Source organism: Solanum tuberosum, unplaced genomic scaffold (assembly GCF_000226075.1).
Source record: "Solanum tuberosum cultivar DM 1-3 516 R44 unplaced genomic scaffold, SolTub_3.0 scf00524, whole genome shotgun sequence".
In the NCBI taxonomy this organism is placed as follows: domain Eukaryota; kingdom Viridiplantae; phylum Streptophyta; class Magnoliopsida; order Solanales; family Solanaceae; genus Solanum; species Solanum tuberosum.
This window is the reverse complement of record NW_006239443.1, coordinates 297,726-305,392: the sequence shown is the minus strand read 5'-3', so window position 1 is coordinate 305,392 and position 7,667 is coordinate 297,726. Positions and strand designations below refer to the sequence as shown.

At 33.6% G+C, this 7,667-nt stretch overlaps 1 pseudogene; it reads right to left on the bottom strand.

The window, feature by feature from the left end:
- Window positions 1-590: 590 nt before the first annotated feature.
- LOC102591319 (katanin p60 ATPase-containing subunit A1-like) lies at window positions 591-4,756 on the bottom strand (annotated as a pseudogene).
- Window positions 4,757-7,667: the final 2,911 nt, after the last annotated feature.

Sequence of the window (7,667 nt, the reverse complement as noted above, 5' to 3'; positions counted from 1 at the left end):
ATATGACTTCTGGCAGATCTAAGCTATCAACTATTGCTCTTGAATACGCTTAACCTGCTCCACTGTCAAATGTTCTAAGCCAGGTCCAATCAACCCTAACTCACCTACCTCAAACTGAATGCACATTACATAATGACTCACATCTACAATTTGAATGATAAACCTACAAGAAAAGTAGACTATGTGGTAGAGATACTATAAAAAGGTAGGGTAAAGGATAAAAAAAGATAATTAATTTATAAGTGTTATAGAATATTGTAAATATATTCTATTACCTTATATAGATAGAAGGGATCTGTAGGAATCATGAGATATGTAGGATATTTTCTTACCTTTGATGATGCTTCTTTCTAGTGTATATATGCATATAATGTTGATATCATAAACAAGAAGTTCAGTTCTATAAACTTCAATAAGTAAAAATAAAATGAAAAGAAATATTAAGGTAACGACACAATCACACTCATCTGAACATTATATTTAAACTATCAATACAATGCAACACAATGGATAATAACCATCCAAATAAGGTGTTAGACTCCATATAGCAATAGCAGTATCACCAGTATTATATCATCTAACAAAAATAATTCCTTAAATATCTGCTCATGGGTGTGAAAATTGGAAGACGTTATAACATTGATCGTTTGTCCACAACGGTCAATTTGGTCTTCACAACGCGACCTCCTCATAAAAAAAGAAGCACTTTTGAACTTGCATTAGTTGATCTTTCTATGATGATCCAAACTCTGAAAGCCATTTCTCATATCGTTGAATGTCCCCTGCAGAAACTGTGGGCTTTATTTTATCTAAAGCTTCCAGCAAGTCATCAATCGTAACTGGAATATTTAGAATCTCAGATTTGGATATGTTCTTAATCTCGTCTGTAGTTTTCCCTGATATCTTCTGTCTCATCCCATTAAAAGAAGCATCTCTGCAGATGTTTGTTAGATTGTCTCCGCTGTAACCTTCTGTTCTTCATGCCACTTGGTCAATATCCACCCCAGGAGCTAACTGCATTCACTTTTTAGAATAAAAAAAACTTTCATTTCCATAATATGCAAAATAATGATAGCTTACCTTGATTGATTTTAAGTTTATCTTTATAAGCTCCTTACGACTCTTAAAATCAGGAAGCGGGATGTAAATCCTCTTTTCTAGCCGCCTCCTACAGTAGCACAGTGAATCAACAATTAAACAAGATCAAGAGAAGAAACTGAGCACAAATGAAAGTAAAAAAACCAAAAATTCACTACGAATTTAAGTAGTAAAGCTAACCTTAGTGCCTCGTCAAGACTCTCGGGGAAATTTGTTGCTGCCAAAACTGCCACCATTTTACCTGATGTATTATTAGAGTTGGTTAGCCCATCGATCTGAACTAGAAGTTCAGCCTTTACCCTTCGGGATGCTTCATGCTCTGTAGCAGACCTGAGAAACAGCTTCAAAGTATTACAACTAAAACTAAAAAATTATAAGTTTAACACAATAAATAATTTTTTATTCTCAAATTAATGTTAATTGTTGAGCAGATGCATAAATGATATTGTGTGATGTATGCAAACACAAGAGGTTAGTGAAGTAAAGAGGAGCATGACAATTTATTTAGAGTTTTAAGGTTTAGTTACCCTCTGGCACTGCAAAGAGAATCAATCTCGTCAATAAAAATTGTAGTTGGAGCATGAGTACGGGCAATCTCAAATAAGCACCATGTCAATCGCTCACTCTCCCCGTACCATTCTCCAGACAAAGAACTACAAGAAATATTGAGAAATGTTGTCCCACACTCTGTAGCAACAGCTTTGGCCAAGAGTGTTTTCCCTGTCCGCGGAGGACCAAACATAAGAACTCCTCTCCAAGGTCTCCGGATTCCCTGGAAATAATATTCAATATAACAAGTTTCATGTTAAGTATCTACTACACGTTTGTTATTTTTCCGTGACTGAAAAATATCTGAGATTATTCAGTTTCAACAGAAAAAACTATTTCCAACTTATTTTCTTAATCATTTGGGAGGACCATATCCACCTATGATGAATTGTTTGTTACGAGCAAATATAAAAGGAAATATGAAGTGTGTGTGACATTTCCCTCAAAGGAAAACATTTTTTCAGGAAATTATATGAAATATATCACTTCCTTTCGATTTTTGGCTGATCAATACTAAAGATTAATAATACTGAAACTATCAAATTCGGAAATATTTTGATGATTATTTTTAAACATAATAATGTCTAAATGTGTTAGTTGAAGCGATTGATATGAAGATGAAAGCTAAGATAGTTATAAGGGGAAATGACATAATTTTCCTCCTTTTGAAACACACAGAGAATGATGAAAAATAATTTCCTGAAATATCACTTCCGTCATACCAAACATGCACCCACCCCTCGTGCATTAGAATACTCTTATTCAGAATCAACAAATTATCTGCAGTACCTGGAAATACTCAGGCATCAACAATGGAAATACCATTGCTTCCTGTAGAATCCTCTTTGCTTCACTTAGTCCGGCAATATCATCCCATTTAACCCCTGGATTTGTCTCCAATATTTCCTTTTCAAGCCTAGCAGCTGATTCAGGATGAGGTCCATCGTACAATACTGTTGACTCAATGCGTTCTTCAGCATTCTGATAGTTGTAAAGGAGGATGATAAGAATATTATAAAGAACATTAAGTCTCAACTTAGTACAAATAAAGTAAAGGAGATTTTCTGAACTGTCGGTACAACAACTGCTCTAAGAAAATTGCATCAATTTAACGTATAGTAACTTATTGATATTATTTATGTAAAAATCAAATACACTACCTTTATCTAAAATCTCATCTATAATCAATTTGGCCTTGTACGACAAAGATTAAGATTATTTAAGATTGGAGTTTGGCAAAATACTCCGTGATTTGAGTCTAGATGATGGCCTAAATGTCAATAGTTTTAAATGTTTGCGTACAGTGAAAAAGCAGAAAATGCATTTGTACCACTTGTTGCGCTGAGTTTTCAATACTATTCACCTGTGCAGTATTGCTGATCCCTCCTCCCTATAGTTTTTTATAAAACAAATGAAGTTTGTTACCTAAAGCAAGAAAAGTTGAAAAAAGGAAAACAAATAATATAACAATTCTGCTGAAGGCTAAAGGCTATTTAAGAATGGAATTTGATAAAATCATTTGTGATTTGAGTTTAGATGATGGCCTAAAAAGCAACATTGCTAAATGTTCTCAAAGAGCATTAAAGGTAGATGAGGTATTTATACCTCTTGTTGCGTCGTGTTTCCGTGACTACTCACCTGCACAGTTGAGCTAATCCCTCCTTCCTACAGAATTTTTATAAAACAAATCAACTTTATAACCTAAAACAAGAAAAAGCAAGGGAGAACAAATAATATAACAATTCCAATGAAGAGAAGAAATTTTTAAGATTTGATCAGTTTGGTAAAATATTTTGTGATTTGAGTCTACATGATGGCCTAAAAAGGGATAGATGTTCTCAAATAGTATTAAAGATAGATAATAAATTTTATTGCGTTGTGTTTACGAAATCATACACTAACCCAACAGAGTTAATCCCTCCGGCCTATAAAAGATTCATAAAAAAAGAATTGTAATCTAAAACACGAAAAAGTAAAATATCAAAAACTCTTTGAAAGATAAAAATTATTTAAGATTATAGTTTGTTAGAATACTACATACGATTTGAGTCTAGATTATGGGCCTAAAAAGCAATATTATAAAATGTTCTCAGAGACGCGATATTTGTATCACTTGTTGCGGTGTGTTTCTATAATTATTTACCATCCTAGCACTGTAAATGTTGTCGATGAGGTTGTTATTTGAAACAGTAGAATTCTGTGAGTAATTAGTTGCCGCTAGACTTGCAACTTCTTGTTGTGCTCGTAGTTGTAGTAGTATTTGCTGTACTTGGTATGGTTGAAGCATACGTTGTTGTTGTTGTGGTCCTACAACTGGGAATGCTTGTAATGATGCCACCTGCAAAATTATGCAATGTAAGTGCTCATATCATAAGTCTTTGTGATTTTAGAGTCATACTTTGTAATTTTCTATTGCGGTTGAGGAATTAATCCAAGAATAGTTCAACTCTACATGCAACTTATATTGATAATTTGATAGATTAATTACATGCTCCAGTATGTTAGAATATAGTACGTAAGGGGTATTTGGCGGGTTATATTAGAGAAAATAATACATATATTAGCTGTGTTATTATATAGTTCTTTGTTTAATTGGATTTTCAGCTAACTATGATATTAGCAATACAAGCATTACTGATCCTCAATATACCAAAATGTGGATAAGAAATAATTCAGTAATATCACAACATCAATAATAAACTCTATTCCATATATTCTCATTGATGCTACCAATTAACGATTAAAAAAAAAAGTAACATATATACCTGATGCTGAATTGGGGTCTGAATTTCGAGTGATGGTGTATTAATGGTATTGAAATCATGATCAAGGTTACGAAGACCATCGGCATAAATGAGACTGAAGCCAGTATAGGACAATCCTTTTGAATCAATTAGGAAAGAGGGGTAAGTATCCATGTACATTTTAAAGAAATTAAAGATGGAACCCTTTGCAAATCGTTATTTAATGTGGGTTCAACGGCCATGATCCATCCTAATAGCTCAGTAATCCCTAGATGTTCATCTTTGTTGATGTCGAACTTGTCAAAAATTATCTTCATCTTCTCCTCTTTGCTCTTGCTGCTATTAGCAGGATCCACATCCACCATCTTTTCCTTCGACAAACTTGTTAACACTAGCTATATACATATAATAATAATAATGCTTAATAAAATGACCAAGGTTCAGTTGAGAAATGAATGAACAAGACTTGAAACTTCATGTAACATGTATGGATTGTTCAATTTTTAGGGCTATATATAAGAATTGAAGGAGGAAATTGGGGAAGAAAAGGGGCACATTTTTATTTTTATAATTACAATGGGGAAAGATTTCATGTTTCAGTCAAACAAATATTTAATGAAGGCACTAAATAGTCGTATTTGTAATAAAGTAAATATAGAGATATTAACTATTCCCTCTGTCCAAATACTTGTCCATTATTGACTTTGCACACTTCTTAAGAAACTATAAATAAAACGATAATTTTACTATATCACCCTTTGAATATAATAAATACAATCTCTTGAAATATGTTATAGAGATATGAATATAATTAATGATAAGAGTAAATTAGGAATTAAGGGTAAAATTATCCATTGATTTCATAAAGTGAACAAGTATATATGTTGTTGGACATCCCAAATAGTATAGTGGACAACTATTATTGGACGGAGCGAGTACTATTTAAATTTTGAACTCATGTCCAAATCAATTGAAAGCTGTTTGTTTGTGTGTTCTTATCCAATTGTATGCTTATTCATTGCATGTTTATCCAATCGTATGCTTATTCAACTATAAGTTTATTTCAATAAATTTTGTACTGAAAATTTTCAATATAGTGTATTTATAACATTCCTCCTTTCATCATGTTCATTTAATAGATAATGTGTTTTAGTAAAAATCTTAATAGAAAAAATTCAATTGGAAATTTTTTTAGGGGGGGGGGGGCTGCTTAAGCGGCCGTCTGACCGCTTTTGCATCTTGGATGCCGCTTTTGTGGCAGGTGCCTCTTAGACTGGGCCACTCAGCTAATGGACTTAGTAGTGTTTTGAGGCTCTTTGGAAGGGAAAAAACTCGAGTAGAGGTTTGGGTGTGGTTTTTTCCTTGAGGTAGGTTATGATTTCTTTCTTATAGACTTGGCTTAGCATGATTATGTATGTATTTGAGTAGTGTGATAGTTAGGAAGGTTTTAGGATTAGTCCGTAGGTGTGCTTGATCCTTAGTGATGTTATTGGCCATTTCGGGTTTGTATCTTAGTTCCTTAGTCATTTAACTTTAGTTTGGTTGGTTCTTGACTTGACTGTCATTTTAGATCCTTAGAATGCTCATAGGTTGCGTTGAGCTTAGATTGTATACACGTTGGTTGCCTTGGTGTTTTGTGTACCCTCTGTAGTTATACTTTGAGTTTATCACTTTATTTATTGTATTGTTTGGGCCTTAGTTCATGGACTTGGACTGATTGGAGTTCCAGGTTAGTACCCGGTGTGTGTGTGTGATATGGTTGATTTTGAGAATGACTTGACTGTGTTTGTGTGAAATCCTCTTCATGCCATATTGTTGGCATAATTGCATATGATTTTTGGAAAGAAAAGAGGTTTTTGAGATATTTATCAGTTGTACAATGTTTTCTATTGATTTCAGCTCCAAGGGAACGGGATTACTAGCTTTATTGATTTTTACTTACGGAAACTTGGTTTTGAAAGAAATGTACCATTTGATATTTATGAGTTGTACTACGTTTTCTATTGATTTTCGCTCCAAGGGAGCGGGATTACTGGTTTTACTGTTTTTTACCGACGAAAACTTGGTTTTGAGAGAAATGTACCATTTTCCCCTTATAAGGCATATGTTGATAAACTTCGGCATCCCGCAGACTGAATTTCATGTTTTACTTTTATCTCATCTATAGTTGAGCTGGGGTGGGTTCTGTAGTTGTCTCAGGGGTCTACAGGACAGTCGGCGAGACAATTCCAGAACTTTTTACTTTCAACATGTATTGGCCACATGTGCATCACATCTCATTGCATGATTGATTGCTTGTGATTGTTTGGATTGTGTGGTTAACCGGTTGTTTCCTTTCTTTCCGGTAGTGTTTGCTTACTTTTAGCCTTATATCAGACTCTTGTTAGATCTTCTAAGCTCGGTCGGACTATGATACCTACTGAGTATCCTGTGTTTTGGTACTCGTACTACATTTTTGCATCTTTTTCTGGTGCAGCAACTTCCAGTACGAGTCACCCTCAATGAGCGTTGGATCATCTCTCGATCGTCACAGACTTGAATAGTGGTGAGCTCCTTGCATTCAGAGACCTGTTGCTTTCCCTCTTTTGTACTGACTTATATTTTGTATTTTGCTTAGTAAGTTCTCTTATATATATATAACCTTTTGTACTTAGTAGCTCCTGTATTGGTGACACCATGTTTGAGGATTAGGTCTTGTGTTAGTTTGTCTCTTTGGTCACTTTCAGGCCTCTTTTGTATATTTTGTATCGTACATATAGATCTATATACGATGACCCGTTTCTAAATTTTATTCATGTTTCCGTTTATTCTTAGTTAGTTACTAGTTTCACGGCACGTGCAATGCACGTGTGTATCGTATATATAGTACTAGATTTTGTTGCCCGTGCTATGCGCGGGCCCAATAACATAAATGGTATGTTTTGGGGCTAATAACGAAGTTTTTGAAGCGATTGTTTGCGTGGATAAAGGAATAAGTTTTTTTATCACATACCTGTACTTTCTTTGACGCTATTCAAGGCACAATAAGACTACCCACATACAACATTTTTGAACAATTTTATGTTGTCAATTATCACGATTTAATTTTAAGAATCAATCAATTTTTTTTTTGTTTTTTTAATAAATATTTTAAGTTGTCAATTATCACGATTAATTGTATTTTATACATAATTTTTAACGATAGATTAATTTCAAGAATCAATCGAATTTTTTTAAATGTATTTATTTTTGAAATATTTTATGTTGTCAATTATCATGATTTATAGTATTTTTACG